General features: G+C 40.2%; 1 protein-coding gene across 8 annotated transcripts in view; it reads right to left on the bottom strand.

The window, feature by feature from the left end:
* PALLD (palladin, cytoskeletal associated protein) overlaps positions 1-16,637 on the bottom strand; it is a 415,834-nt gene that overhangs the window by 267,441 nt on the left and 131,756 nt on the right. Inside the window, exon 1 of one of the 8 annotated variants that reach the window (XM_027599256.2) lies at positions 7,303-7,593. The exons of the other annotated variants lie outside the window; for them this stretch is intronic. The gene's annotated coding sequence lies outside the window, so the exon portion shown is untranslated. Of the gene's footprint in view, positions 1-7,302; positions 7,594-16,637 lie in introns of those variants that run through there. 8 annotated transcript variants of the gene reach the window in all.

Raw genomic sequence — 16,637 nt, 5'->3', positions numbered from 1 at the left:
ATCACAAACACAGGCGAAGCAATGCCCAGCCAAATGAGGATAATAAGCTGAAAACAATCCAGCGAGGTCCGGCTGTCCCCCTTAAAACATGAGCGTGAAAGTTGGCCACACTGACTGAAGCAGTTTGGAGGAACTGTGAGGTAATCGTCACTTTATCATACCTTTATGAGACCTCTTTGTCCAGTTCTGGACTTCACAGTTTGAGAGGCATGGAGTCCTTGGACATAGTTCAACAGATAGAAATAAAGATGATGAAATTGTTGGAGAAAAAGAACTATGAGAAAAGGCAAAAAGATCTGGTATTATTTAACCTAGGGAAAGAAAGTTAAGGGGAGACTTAACTCTTCCCATCCATGAATTCTAGCTGAGAGTGACCGACTGTTCTGTCTCCTGTTGAGGAGTAAACAGGCTTCAGTTCAGCAGAAGGGATATAAGTTAAGGAAAGGAAAACCTTCCCTGTGACGAATGTTGAGGGTCTGAACAGGCTGCTGTAGCAAGACTCGTTTCCAAACACTGACCAAGGGAACCCACCAGACAAGGGTATGTGGGGGTGGCAAAATGCTAATTTATACTATTTTTATAAAGTTGGAAGGAAAGATAGTATTGACTAGATCTGGCATCAGCCCTGGCTCTGGCCCAGAGCTGTGATTTGGGGCAGGCAATTCTCCGGGCCTCAGTTTCTGTGTTTATAAAATGACCTCAGCGGCGTTCTTTCTCAGTGCTCACAGTTCACATTCTATGATGTTCTAGAGTATGTGGTAGGTGTATTTAACAGGTTAAAGGTTTCCTTCCAGTGAAGTGAAAACAGTAAACGTGCTGCGGGGTTAGGCATTTGATCTGGACTTGATGGGCTTATGTCACAGGTTGGGGTGGGGCAAAGTGTGGAAAGCTACAAGGTCCTTATGGGGGATTATCTGGTTCTGAAGGAAAGTTGAAGAGAATGCAGGATACTCCTGAGGAGGAACATGCCTGAAGCAGAAGGAGAACATGAGGGATACCTATAAGCCACCTAGGCATAAGAACATGAGGGGCATCTGGGTGGCTCAATTGGTTAAGCGTCTGCCTTTGGCTCAGGTTATGATCCCATGGTCCTGGGATTGAGCCCCACATCGGGCTCCCTGCTCCTTGGGGAGACCGCTTCTCCCTCTCCCTCTGCCTGCCGCTCCCCCTGCTTGTGCACTCTCTCTCTCTGTCAAATAAATAAAACCTTAAAAAAAAAAAAAAGAAAGAAAGAAAGAAAGAAAGAAAGAAAGAAAGAAAGAAAGAAAGAAAGAAAACATGAAAGGGACAGAAGACTGGGGTATAAATCAGGATAGGCTGATGAAGATGAAGCCTTAGCTATAGGACCCAGCCAAGCCCAAGGACCTGGTCTAGAGTCAACTCGGAGGCCAATCAAGCAACTGCCAGATCAATGCAACCGGAAACCAAGAACACTGGGTCTGTATTCGGGTAGGAAAAGCCCCAGTTCTAAAGGTCTGAAAGCACAGAGGCTTTGGAGCCAAACAGACTTGGTTTCCATTTTACCTCTGCCATTTATTATCCATGTGATCTTGGGCAATATGCTTATTCTTGTTAGAACATAATTTCCAGATAATAAAACAGGAATAAGAGATCTACTTTATATATTTTGGTGAAGATTAAATACACGATTATATGCCTGACACATAGCAGGTAGGGGAAAAACTTCTGTAATTCTGACTTGGCCTGGGAATGGAATTAAGGCAGAATAAACAGAAACTTCAGTGACCTCATGATTTACAGAAAGGGGCTGCCACCTACGAATGCTCCAGACTAACTTTCGTAGCATGCTCACCTATGTTCCTCCATCGATCCTTGGGAATAATTAACTTTAAAGGAAGTATTATTACCACCCCATTTCGAAGATAAGAAATTGAGGCTTAGAGTAGAAAATGCCTGTCCAAGCTCAGTAAGTTGTAGAATTGTGGTAGTCACTTAGGTCTTCTGGCTCCAAAGTCATTGCTCTTTTTCCTGTTTCATGGGAGAGAAACAGGAAGAGCACTGAGAAACTGGTGAGTATTTTAGTATTATAATCAGGTTAGCTGAGTAATGTGAGCCTGGACTTATCATCTGGTCTAATTGCTGGTAGTTGTCCATTAATAGTCCTTTGTCTTTGAAAGGTTGTCAGACCCTCCCTGGTGCTCCAGCCTGCAGAGAGCAGTGCTGTAAGGAAAGGGAGAAACTGAGGTGCAGCTCTCGACTCACAGGTTCAAGGGCACCAACCTCCCAGAGAAGCCTCTCCTCCCATCCTCATTCTGCCGCCAACCTGGCAATACAAGCGGAGTCAGAACTAGATCAACACAGCTTTCTGTTGGTCACATTTACTGAATGAAGGGGACTCTTCTGTTTGTATCTTTAAATAGAACCATTACCACTGATCTGCAGTCACTGTCTTCGGGAGCCCTTAATAAACTTTAAGATCATTACTGAGTCACTCACTTAACTCTTTTTTCCTCCTAGCGGAGTAAGCACCTCTTTGATCTCTCCTTACAGAATTCCTTTCCAAACAGCAAAGCACGCCTGTGACTCTCATCTCCTACTTTAGACATTGATCCCAGGACTGGACGTTCACTTCTAGTGAGGCAAGAAGCAGTGCTCCTGAGCCCGAGAGAAGGGCTCTCCCCACCAAGGTACTGACACTAGCTCCTCTTTCCTTTCTTACCCCAGAATGCACTCAGACACCCTCCAGGGCCTGTTCCTGGTCTAAGACACACATACATATCACCACCACCACCACCACCAACAACAAAAAACAACACAAACAAACAAAGGCACACCAAAGGTCTGACATTTTCTTCTCAAAATAGTTTAGACAGTGTCCTCCTGGAGGCAAGGAGTGTGACTAAGTGATTTCTTAAAGTCCCTTCCAGCCAGTGATTCATCAGACATAGAATTTTAAGCTGGAATGGACCATTATATCCTGGGCCAAAGGCCTCATTTTTGCAAATAAGGAGAGGTCCGTAGAGGTTAAGAGTTGTGGAGGCTGATTGCTGCAGTGGAAAAAGCACACATTTGAAGTTAGAAGTTTGGGACATGAGGCCAAATTTTACCAGTCACATACTGTGTGACCTTGACCAACCTCTAGAGATTCAGTTCCCACAGTTGAAAAATGGAAAGAACGCTGCCTACTCTACCTGCTTCTGAGTGTCATTCTGAGCATCTTATGGCATCACACTTATGAAGGACACGATAAATGTAGCCAACTGCTTTATCGATATGTTGCACTATTAAGTAGCTTATTCAAGGTCACAAGGTGGCAAAACCAGGATCTTCAATTCCAATGTAGTTCAATATCCTTCATACAATGCTGCCTTCTTGATATTTTTCCAATTCTACAGTTAGAAGATTTTCTCATAAGCTACCACACTAATTTGATCTCCACATGCTTTCCTTTAAACCCCTGGATATGCACAGACTCAAACTGTGGGAATCTAGGCTGGCTCAGATGGATTATAGACCAGCAAACTTGAAGACTTGTTGGGGAGGCCTCAAGCAGCCTTCCATGACCTCACAGTTATGGCTCTCAGACCCTGGATTGATAGCTTCCGAAGGATTGGGGACATTCACGAGCTACCTTTCCCTGTAGCTCTACTAGCGAGTTTCATAACACCAAACTGGACGCTGGAGATGGCTATTTGATGGTTTGTAATGGACTATTAAGCTATAGCACGTACCCTGAAGGCTGAAGTAGGAGAAGAGTGAGCCACAGAGTAAAGTGATAATACATACTTGAAGTTCACACTGGACAGAGATTCAGAAACTTGTTCAGTGGTAACAGGTGACTTACTTACTGTGCCAATTTGTGTAGTCCACATAGAAGAGGCAGGAGATGTCAGCTTAGTTTCACAAATGAAGTGTGGGCCCAAGTGTTATGTGTTCCTATGGATTACTAATGGCAAGGGCCACTGGGCTCTGAGCTCGATCATCACTATTAGTGCATTGGAAAAGATCAACTACATTTTATTTGGCCCCATTATTAATCACAGGGAATAAGGAGTCCTCAGGTATAAAAATCATCTGTCTTACTCATCAAGAGATGGGCACACCCTACCACTACTGATATTTGGTGGCACACTGGTCCAATGGGGTGGACTGGCCTGTGCCTTTCATAACCGATGCCTCCCCAATCTTGACATGGGATATCCTTCTTTCAGTTATTGAAGAGTTTGAGTCTCTTCTTGGACAATGGTATTTGGCCCTTGAAGAGCACAACAGAGAAAGCCTACTTTTCACTCTTTTCTTAGGCATAAGAAATGTTTCAAGCCTTCAGAAATAATGGTGAGATCAAACCTACAATAAGTAGAAAGTATAGTTCTTTGCTCTAAGCAATAAAAAAGGGTAAAAGGGGGGGGAACACTGTGGGCCAGTTCAGCCAACAATTTCCATGTTAAAAAAAAAAGTTCAAGTTGGAGCCATGTGGTCTCAATAAAGTAGTAAAATATATTTTCTTTACCCTACACTTCATGTGCCCATAACCTTCCTTTTAAATCATCTCTAACCAGCCCCAAATCACTCTGACCGCAAATCATTTGGTGGCTTTGGTCTCCAGGCAATGGAATGTGCCGGAGTAGACGGGGAGTCGCTACCAAGGGTGCTCAGAGGGAGTTCCCACTCCCTCTGCTCAGGCACACAGACCCCAGCAAAGCCCTGAAAGGGTTCCGCGCTGAGATAGCACATGACATCATAGCTCAATCATTCAGGAAAAAACTGCAACGGCTGCAGAATAGCACAACATGCCACAAACCACAGTGGGCAGATAAAGCCGAAGAACAGCTTTTCTTAGGAAAACATTCATGAATACCAGGCAGCTGGCAGAGGCACGTTTAATTACATTTACAGAAACCCACTGCATCCGTCAACCCCACCATCTTTGGAGCTGGCCAACAAATGGGAAGGTCGCTGGAGCCCGTCTTCAAAACGAGAAAGCCAGGAGAGCTTGAAGTTTATGTCATTGCATTTCATAATGTGTATTACGACTAGATTTGACCCAGCTGTAAAATCGTTTGATAGGCTTTGAAAGGGTTTCCAAGTGAACTAGACCTTAATAGTAACCTTTCTCTAAATTTACAACTGGAGATTAAGAGCAGCCCAAGGTGTGAGAAATCAATTATTCAATTCATGATTAATTTAAGAGACACTGAGCTTGTCCAGGGCATAAACAAAACTCAAGCGACTGCCATCTGCCATCACATCAGAGGACCCAGTCTTGTATTTTGCAAGTGCCACTGGAACTTTATTTTTTTAAAAAGGAACTGTTCAAAGAGTTAAGTATATGGACTTTGAAGGGATTGGTAAATGTGCCTTCAGGCATCTCAGGGAAACAAAGTTCAGCATGCACCAGTAAAGTATGATTAAAGCTCAAGAGAAAAAAAAAAACTGTCCAAATAAAATGCTTTAAAAAGAGTACTTAAGCATCATCTTACAATAATCGCTAAAGTAGGAGTTTGAAAGGAGACTGCAGAATCTGTGTGAGACAAGAGGGATATGCCTGAAAAGTCTCGTGGACTTGTCTAATTTTAGCCCCAGGGAGCTATCACTGCTGCTAATTCTAGTGTGTGATTTCACCTAAGTGAAAAGAGATTTTTCAATAGCAAAAAGAAAAGACCCAGCAAAACCACACAGCAAATAAACAACAAATGAAAACATTTCGGTGATCAAGGTAGGTCTTGGTCCCTAAAGGAACAATGGAAAAATTATATAGTAGCTAGCGACCACTAATATCATTAGATATCTTTTATCTAATGATAGAAATTAATCTTTTCAGAAACATGTTTTCTTATAGTCTGATAACATATCTGGCAATAATCTTTTTCATCAGACACCCTTTCCGTTTCAGTTGTGGGTAAGAGGAAAGCTCAAGTGTATGCTCTGAATATCTTCATGTAACCTCTAAAACAATGGTCGGAGAAAATTCGAGGCTCTTCGGTTACTGAAAATAACCTGTTTGCCATTATGTGGGCAATTACAAGCTAGGACTTGCTTTTCAAAATTGCTGGGTTCAGCAGAGATTTCCCATGGATTTATCAGCAAAAGAAATAAACAAGCATTCCACTGAGCTCCACTTGGAAGTGTGAGAAGGGCTACTGAGAGTCTTTTTCATCAGGTGGACAAGAATTCAACTTAACGGACCAGGAGGTTAAGCTTCATTCCAGTATTGTGATGATTTTCTTCATCATCAGAAAGCTGAAAACAAACTTCAGCCCCCTTCTCAGGTGGTCCTCCTCCTTGGCCCCTGCCACATACCACACCACCCTCTCTTTCATCAGTAGCCTACCGGTCAAGTGAGAGAGGGGACTTTAGCATCCCTGGAAAGCACAGGTGTCAGGCAGGGTCTTTATGTCTGTAGTGTAGGTAGACTGGGGGGAATCTCTTCTATGTAAAAGTCAGGTTGGTGACCTCTAGATTCGCTCATTTCAAGACTCACCAAAACTGAATATTTATAAAACCGTAATAGCAATGCTTTCCATAAAAGCTAATGGGGAATGTCAGTTTTCCACTTTAGTCTTTCCATGGTAGACGAGTCATCAGGAATGCATTCTTCCCTATTGTATTCTGCCTGCCACTTGTTCCCGGAGAACCACAGCCAACTGAATGCTAACGAAGACAGGGACCCCATCCAAAGGGCTTCGAGGAGAACAAGAGAAGGAGAATGTAGCATTTGATTTTGTTAGACAAAGGACTGCAATCAAGTGAAACCCAACAAAACAAACAAACAAACGTTCAGGCAGCTGAAAAGCAACAGGTGTGAAAACGCCCAGATTTCTCATGGGAAAAATCACCAAAACCTTCCGTTAAAGTGTTTCCAGCTAAAATTCATTCAGCAACTGATCAGCGATTAGGCTGTCAGAGATTGCTCGCTCGGTAAAAAAGTTTTCCTTCTACTTCAACCAGGGATGGAGCAGATTACATAGAAATTAGAAGGAACACAAACTCGGCACAAACCGCTCCAGGCATATAAACGCCCGAAAGAGAAGCTTCTCTCAAAGTACCATTTTTTAATGGATAAAAGGGGGGGGAGGGGAATTCCACCTCCCTCCTCCCGCCCCTCCCCCACCCCAACTCTTACAACAGAAAAGTCGCGCGGAGCAGGACCCACCACCCCCGCCCCCTAAGAGCGGTCCGAGCAAGAATTAGGAAAACCGTGGCGGAAGACAGTCTTCCGAGCCCAAGACAAGCAAACACCCAGCACAGTACGTTTCACTGGAGTACCTGCATGTCACTGCCGGGAAACGCTGCCAAGCAATATTTCCTGCCCTTCTATATGTATTTAATGCTCTCACTTACCAGTTGAGCAGGAGACACGCTCTGCCCCTAAAAACAAAAAACAAAAAAAGCTCCCCTCTGGGGTCTTTCAGATCTCAGCTATTCCCAGCTTGCAACTTCGGAGCTCTGAATTCAGTCTAGCTTGCAGACTACAACGGAGAAAACGAACGGGCAGCCGAGCTCCCCAAAGCCCGGCCCCTCACAGGCAAGGAGGAAGACGTCTTGGCGTGCTGGCGCTCCGGGGAAGCCTCCAGGCAGCCAGGCCCCCGCGAGCAGGGTCGGCGTGAGGCGGCCCGACTGCAGCCGCGCCGAGTGCGTCGCGTCTCGCCGAGGGGCCGCGAGTGCGCGGTGCGCGTGTGGCAGAGAGGGGGCTGCTGGGGAGGGGGAGAGGGTGTGTCCTGGGGAGGAATGCCGCTAACTTCCACAAATAACACTGAGCGGGGATGGAGGGCAAAGCAGCTCCCCTCGCTCCAAGCCCTTATCACGCTTAGGAAGGCTTTGACTTTGGCTGGGGATGGGGATTGCAATCCCCCGTGGAGAAGGTAATAAGCAAGTTCCACCCACGGTTTCTAACGACCGTTCAGCTGTGGTTTGAAGCATTTCCTAAAAACCTCTGTTCATTTAGTCAGCATCCAGTCTCTGAGGACACCTTGGCGGGGGGGGGGGGGGGAGGCGGGGGGGAATCCAGGTGGTAACTACTAGTGAATTTGTAGTAGTTATAAAAGAAATCAATTTCCGTCTTACTCTTCCTCATATACCCTTTCATGCAGGAGGTATCTTTCAATTACACTATCTGCATTCTGGTGAATTGAATTGCTTTCTCTGATGCTGCCTTACTGTAAAGCTATAAATTAATTACTGCATTACACATGAAGCCTCTAGGAAAAGGAATGCTGAGAATAAATCTGGTTTTTGTTCTTTTTTATGTTGAACAAGTCTGCCATTAATCAAGTCTTTCCACCAACATCTAGGGAACAGACCCAAGATTGCGACTTCTTGAGAGATGAACATGTGCATATGTCTGGTTGTTCTACAGTCTCTCTTTGCAGCATTATGTCATAGTGACTCAGTTACCACACAGACAGACATAATGGAGAAACAATAGGAGAAACAAAACCAACTATTTAATAAAGACTTACCTACTTGCCAACTGTAACAGATTGTCAGACAGGGCCTAAATTTTAAACATTTTTAAAGATTATTTCACCACTTCCATTGTTTCCCCATCTTGGAATCACATCACTGCTTGTCATTGGTCAGTCTGGGAAACAGAAACCCAGGATTGTATTTGGAAATTTAAGGAAGAAACTCATAAGGGACTCATGAAACTATTAATTTTAATGTAGCATGTAAAATGTCAAAGGCATGACAGATTCTTGAAGTCAATTAGAAAACATCAGAAAGTGTGTTCCAGAAATAGAATAATCTTGAGAGGTCCAAAATAGAGATAGTGCAAAAAATATTTTTTGAAATGGAAATAAAATGTTGAGCATTTAGTGTATATCTTTAGTTTATTATCCTGAGGAAGGGATGGGTCATGAAATATTGGATTTTTTTCTCACTTATTAAGTTTCCTCCTTCCTTTGAGAATTCATGTAAAGTTAGTAAGGATGAGTTTGCTTTTCAAACTGAAAATATTCTGGGTTTGGCAGGTTCAGTCCCTTCTTTTGTGTCATTAGGTCCCTTAATTTGTTAACTACATTTATAGAGTTCTGCTAGAGTCGCTGAATAACAGTTAAATGCTTTTGTTTGTCTGAAAGGCATCAGTGTAAAGCAGGGTGGCCTTATTGGGTGGGTGTTTCTAAGATACATTTCAAGTCCTAACCACATTTCTCCTCTCCAGCAAGGGGTGTTAGAACAATCCTCTGTGAATTAGGGGAAACATTTTATTGATTAAAATGCCAAGGCAAAAGCAGAAGGAAAAATGGGGCCCCGGGGCGGGGGGTTCGGTATGTGATCACCATGAGCACAAAGACCTGAGCATCCCTTTCAACTGCCTTTGCTAAAACTCTGAACATTTTTGAAGTCTGAAATTTACTTAAAGTATCCAATATGCTTAAATATCTTAGTCAAAGACGACATCCCTTTCTTGTGGCTCTGTGTGCAGATGAGACCGAAGGGAAGATGAATTTTCTGCAGTCCTTCCACATAGTATACAAAAGGAGGCTACCTTTTGGGTTGCACCTACTAGTGGTGCCAAATGTTCCTGGAAATTGCTTTTTGTTTCTAGGATCTGCCTACTTGCTTGTGTCCCAAATGTGAGAAATATTCCAGTGTTGACTGTTCTGTAGAGTTTCTTGGGTTAGGAGAGGGAGTGGTGACAGCGTTCTCGCTGTGTGTGGTCCATAGAGCACCTGTCTCAGAAGTGGGGAAGGGGAGCTTGTTGAAAATGTAAATTCTCTGGGCCCTACACAGAGCTGTTGAATTAGGATCTTTTCGTCTGGGGGCTATGACATTACTGTGTGTGTGTGTGTGTGTGTGTGTGTGTGTGTGTGTGTGTGTAACTGAATGTTTTGAATAAGTAAAATATTCACATAATTTGAATAAAGGTATATACTCTGCAGTCTCCTTCCTACCACTGTTTCCCATATGTCTAGTCCATACAGCTCCTCCAAGGCAACCACTGATAATAGTTTTTTCCGTAGACTTTCAGGTTTCTTTATGCACATACCTGCAAATACAAATTCTTACTTTTTCCCCCTTTATTTCTTCAAAATACTGTAAAATACTTATGCGGAACAGTTGCTGTCCTTTACTTTGCTCCTTCACTTAAATATAATTTAGGATCTTTTTCTGTATCATACATTCAATTATTCATTCATTTAGAGACAAACCCTTATTATGCAACTACTATATGCCAAATACTGTCATGCTGTGGTTACAGATATGGACAAAATTGACAAACATTTCTACCCCATAGCATTTATATCTTGGGAAAGGGTGCATCAAGCAGACAATAAACATAACAAGAAAATTATATATTGTGTTGGAATATAATTAGAGCAATTGAAAAACTAGAGCAAGACAGTAGGGATTGGGAATATCAGGTAGCAGGTTTTAATTTTAAATGGAGTGGTCAGAGGTGGCCTTATTGAGAAAATGACATGTAAGCAAAGATTGAGGTCAATGAGAGAGTGAGCTTTAGAATTATGTGCGGGGTATGTGATCCAGACAGGGATCAGCTAATGCAAAGGCCCTGAGGTGGGAGTATGACTAGCATTTTTAAGGCAAAGGGGCCAGTGTGACTGGAACAAAGAAGGTGAGGCAGACTCTCATAGAGGGTCAGAAAGGCAAGAGGGGGGCAGGATAGTATAGGATATTATAAGCCGTGTTAGGATTTTGTTTTTTACTCTTAAAGCAATAGACAACCATTGGAGGGTCTTAAGAGGAGGAGAAATATGATACAATTTATGTACATATCTGCACACAGAAAACATGCTCTTGTTTAATGTTATATAGTATTCCCTTGGATAAATACACTGCAATTTTATTCAATCAGGATGCAACTGGTAGAGATTTGGGTTGTTTCCAATATTTTGCTATTAAACTTCCCCGTATGACATTCTACACTTGTGCAAATATATCTAGGGTATTAACTTCCACAAGTGGGATTATTGAATTGTGTGTGTATTTCTAATTTTGAAAGATATAGTCAAATTGCCTTCCAAAAGCCTAAACCGATTGACACTCCCACTAACAATGTTGACTAGTTTTTGTTTTCCCACAGCCTTGCCAACAGAGTGTATAATCAAACTTCTGGGTATTTGCCAACCTGATAGGTGAAAATGATGTCTCAAGAGAGTTTGACTTGCATTTCTCTGATTTTGAGTGAGGTTGAGCAACTTTTTCTTATGTTTAGGAGCCAATTCTATTTGCTTTGTTGTGGCCTCTCTGTTATACTTCGCCCATATTTTATGGGGTTCTTGGCCTTTTTCTTGACAGACTTATTTAAAGTCCATACATATGAAGAAGATCATCTTTTTGGGTTCTGAGCTGCAGAGTGTTTTCTCTTGTCATTTGGCTTTTGATTTGGCTTATGGTACCCTTTGACATGCAAAAGTTTCTAATTTTTATGTAGTAGGAGAAAAGTAAATAGGAAGGCCTTTTCTATATCATCTACTCTGATAATTTTATTTTTTTACATTTAAATATTTGGCAGATTTGTATTTTATCCTGGTTTAGTTTACGAAGTATTAAGATATGGAAAACTGCTTGATTTTGCTCCAAGTAGTGATACAGTTTGCCCCACTACCACTTTTTAAAACAATAATTTTTTAAAAATCTAACTGTGGTAAAAAGCAGCTAACATAAAATTGACCATCTCAATCATTTTTAAGTGTTCAGTTCAGAGATATCAAGTATACTCACATTGTTGTGCAGCAGATTTCTAGAACTTTTCATTTTACAGCCCTGAAACTCTATACCCACTGAACAACAACTCCCTATTTCCCCCTCTCCCCAGCCTCTGGCAATCACTGTTCTACTTTGTTTCTATGAACTTGATTACTTTAGACACCTCATATAAATGGAATCATTTTTGTGAATGGCTTACTTCACTTAGCATAATGTCCTCAAAGTTCATCCACGTTGGGGCGTGTGACAAGATTTCCTTGCTTTGAAAGGCTAAATAATATTTCACTGCATGTATAAAGCACATTTTCTTTATCCCTTCATTTGTTGATGCATTTGGACTGCTTATACCTCTGCATTATTGTGAATAATGCTGCTATGAACATCAGTGTGTACATATCTACTTGAGGTCCTGCTTTCAATTCTTTTGGATATATATCCAAAAGTGGAATTGCTGCATTATATAAGTCTGTTTGTCATTTTTTGAGGAATTTCCATACTGTTTTCCATAGAAGTTGCACCATTTTACATTCCCACCAATAGTGCAGGCAGATTCCAATTTTTCCACATTCTCACCAACACTTTGTTAACATGTTCTTTTCTTTCTTTCTTTTCTTTAATTTTCTCTCTCTCCTTTCCTCTCTCCCTCCCTCTCCCTTTCTTTCTGCCTTTCTTCCTTCCTTTCTCTCTCTTTTCTTTTTCTTTCTCTTTCTCTTTCTTTCTTTCTTTCTTTCTTTCTTTCTTTCTTTCTCTTTCTTTCTTTCTTTCTTTCTTTCTTTCTTTCTTTCTTTCTTTCTTTCTTTCTTTCTTTCTTTCTTTCTTTTTCTTTCTTTTCTTTCTTTTTTCTTTCTTGATAGTGCCTCTCCTAATGGGTATGAGCTGATATCTTTTGGTTTTGATTTGAATTACTCTAATTTGCTTTCAAATTTTTATTTAAATTCTAGTTAGTTAACATATAGTATAATATCAGTTTCAGGTGTAGGATTTAGTGATTCATCACTTATATACAACACCCAGTGCTCATCACAACAAGTGCCCTCCTTAATACCCATCACCCATCTAGCCCATCTACTCCCCACCTCCCTCCATGAGTTTCTCTAATTATTAACGGTGTTGAACATCTTTTCATATGCTTATTGGCCATTTAAATATCATCTTTGGAGAAATGTCTATTCAAGTCCTTTGCCCATTTTTAAATCAGGTTATTTGTGGGGTTTTTTGTTGAATTGCAAGAATTTTTTATATAGGGACGCTTGGGTGGCTCAGTTGGTTAAGCGTCTGCCTTTGGCTTGGGTCATGATCTCAGGGTCCTGGGATGGAGCCCCACGTCGGGCTCCCTGCTCATCAGGGAGCCTGTTTCTCCCTCTGCCTCTGCTGCTCCCCCTGCTTGTGCTCTCTCTCTGACAAATAAATAAATAAAAATCTTTAAAAAAAAATAAATTTTTTAAAAAGAATTTTTTTTATATTGGATATTAACCCATTGTCAAATATATGATTTGCAAGTAATTTCTCCTATTCCATAGGTTGGCTTTTCACTCTGTGGGTTGTGTCCTTTGATACACAGAAGTTTTTAAGTTTGGTGTAGTCCTACTTGTCTATTTTTATTTCTGTTGCCTATGCTTTGCCTCACTATCACTTTATAATAGTAATCTTCTACCTACTGTTTTGAGATGTACATTTTTAACATGTATTAAATTCCTATATATAGTTGGGCCTATTTCTGGACATTTTAGTCTGTTTTCTTGGTTGATCTTTTAGTTTCAGTGCCACTACCACACTGTTTTAATTATTGAGGCTTTTAATTTTAATATCTAGTGAGCCTAATCCTCTCATTGTTCTTCTCTCTCAGAGTTTCCTGTTTTTCCTTTTTTGTTTATTTTTTCACATGAACTTCAGAGTAAACAAACAATGAGTATTTTTATTACTAGAATTGCATTTAGATAATTAACAGAGAGAATCAACATCTTTATGTTGTCAAGTTTTCCTAGCCAAGAAAAAGGTAGATCTTTCTATTTGTTCAAATCTTATTTTGTGTCCTTCAGCAATGTTTTATGGTTTTAATCATATGTGTTCTGCAACATTTATTGTTACAGTTATTCTTAGGTGCTTTATCCTTCTATTATTACTGTAAATGGGGTCTTTTCTCTCCTTACATCTTCTTACTGGATATAATTAACTAATTATAGTACATTCATTTTGTACCATTTTATCTAACTAAATTCTCTTACTGTTTGTAAATATTTCTCAATTCTCTATATAATAATTTCTAACTATAGAATAATATCATCTAAAAATAAAGATTAACTTTCTGCTTTCCAATTTTTATGCTCTTGTTTTCTATTTTCATTGTCTATTAAATCAGTACAATGTTAAATAACAGTAATGAATGTGGGCATTCTTGTCTTATAATTTATTTTATTTTATTTTTTTAAAGATTTTATTTATTTGAGAGAGAGAGAATGAGAGATAGAGAGCACGAGAGGGAAGAGGGTCGGAGGGAGAAGCAGACTCCCCGCCGAGCAGGGAGCCCAACGTGGGACTCGATCCCGGGACTCCAGAATCATGACCTGAGCCGAAGGCAGTTGCTTAATCAACTGAACCACCCAGGCGCCCTCTTATAGTTTATTTTAATGGAACTGCCTCCAGTGTTTTCCCAGTAGGCATGGTATGGGCTTTGGGCTGGGTATGATATATTTTATTACTCTAAGAAAGTATTAATCTATCCATATTTCATTGAGACCTTTTTCTGGGGTTAAGTATGATTATTGGCTTTTGTCCAAATGTTTCTTTCTAGTATCTTTAGAAATGATCCTATAACTTTTCTCCTTAGACCTATTAATTTGATGGACTATAATGAATTTCTTGGTAATGAATTATCCTTGCATTCCTGTAATAAACTCCACTTTGTCATGGTGATTTTTCTAATGTGTGGGTAGATGCTATTTGCTAATATTTTATTTATAATTTTTCCATTGATATCCACAAGTGAGATTTTGATAACAATTTTTTGTTTCATTGCATTGTGATCAGAGAATATTGTCCATAATATATCTATTTTTGGAATTGATGGACTTTTTCCTTGTGGTCTAATTTATAGACATTTTTCATGAATGTTCCTTAGTCACCTAAAAATAATACCAGTGTCTATGTTTTCAGGATACAGAGTTAAATAACATATTTTATTATCAGTTTTGATATTAATATCTTCTTTGAACTTCAGGTATTTTGACTTTCTCATAGACTGAGTTTATATTTATGTATATTTTTCCTCGCATCTTTTGTAATTTCTGCTTTGTACGATGGTTTCTATGTTATTTGGTGACTCTATATTCATAATTATTACAGCTTCATTTTGAGTTTTATTGCTTTGCATTACCAAGTGCCCTTTTTCTTATTTATTTGCTGGCTCAAATTCTACCTTATCTGCAAACAGGGTCATAACCATACTTTATTTTCAGTTCCCTTTGCCTAGTGTGTCTTTCCTTACTCTTTGATACTCATAGTCCCTGAATCATCTTGATGTACTGTGTACCTTACATACAGGGCTCCATTCTGTGACGTAGTCTACTGCCTCTATTCTTGCTCACACGGGGCCTGCATGAGGCATTGCCAAACAGTGATAGAGCTGTCTGGCACTGTTCTCCAGGTGAGTCCTGCATCTTTAGGGAGAGAATTTTTCTTGGTGCTTTGTGAGACCCCCACACCCAGTTTGCTTAAATAAGTGCTAGTTCATGGACAGAATGTTTGTATCCATTAATTTAGGCTTATAGTCGCAGTAATTTTTTAAGAGTTCCTTTTATTTCTCTAATAGAGTAAATTTAAACAACTACTTCCAGATTCAGCCTTAGAATGATTATTTTGGTGGTGATACAAATAATACCTTCCTTACTTGGGCAGCCTGACACATGATATCTCTTGATATTCATAGTAATACTGAGTTTGGAAGAGCAGGTATCCTTATTAAATAGGTAGGAGATATTGAGATGAGGTTTCTCAAAATTTTATTTCCTCATCATTTCTTACACAAGGAGGCAATTCAGCTTTCTGAGATGCTACTGAAAGACCTTGATGTGGGAGGGATGTTTCCTAGTGCCCAAAGGACAAAGGTTCAAGTTAATAATAAGTAAAGTGATGGTAGGTTTAATTCTCTTCTGAAAATACCAATGTTGTTGAAACACTGGAGGGTTTACTTAGGGAGGTCATGGAATCTACCTTTCTGGGGAAACTTTAAAAATAATCTCTTTTGGACAGTTTGAGTGTGGTCCTACCCAAAGGCACAGGTGACCAGTTTAACCTCTGGTGTCTTCTTCCTCCAGAACACTCACCAAGAATATCTCAGGGATCTGGATGATTCATTTTCAAACTTAAGCCCCAGAAGTATGATCCATCAGGAGATTGTTATCAATAGTATTCAGATTTAAAAGCATAAATTATTTATGTAACAAGAGGCTACCTAATGGAGAAATTTAAGTAAGGACCCAATATGGCACAATAATGCCACTTCTCTTTTGGGGTTAGGGACAAGGAGATTACAATCAACTTCAAATTGCCTTATGGTAAAGGAAACATAAGAATTTCCACATTTCTTTTTCTGGACTGAAAGAAACATGGTAAAGGAGGAAAATACACGAAAATCTTTCACATTGAGACATTTTAGGATTACCTTTTCTTCTAACCAGAAATTCCCAAGTTGTCCTAAGATTCAACATCTGAATCATGCTGACTAGTGAGACATTGTTTGAGCAAGACTGGAATTCTGAACATTCTTAGAGGCTTCATAAAAATCCCAAAATGATGGACAAATGCTTATGTTGTGGTCATGCAAAGAAAAACCCCCTCGTGATTTGGGATTGAGTTGGTTCATTTTATATTTATAGTATCCACACCAAAGGAATGTAGGATTTGGCATGGGGAGAGGATGGGGAAGTAAGAGAAAAGTAAGGAATGGAGACCAGGTTTTGTCTGTTTGCAAGGGTGTATGTTTTGACCTAGAGCCTATGGGGTAC

This window comes from Zalophus californianus, chromosome 2, assembly GCF_009762305.2.
Source record: "Zalophus californianus isolate mZalCal1 chromosome 2, mZalCal1.pri.v2, whole genome shotgun sequence".
Lineage (NCBI taxonomy): Eukaryota > Metazoa > Chordata > Mammalia > Carnivora > Otariidae > Zalophus > Zalophus californianus.
Note: the sequence above shows the minus strand (reverse complement) of the source record. Positions and strands in the feature narration are given on the sequence as shown.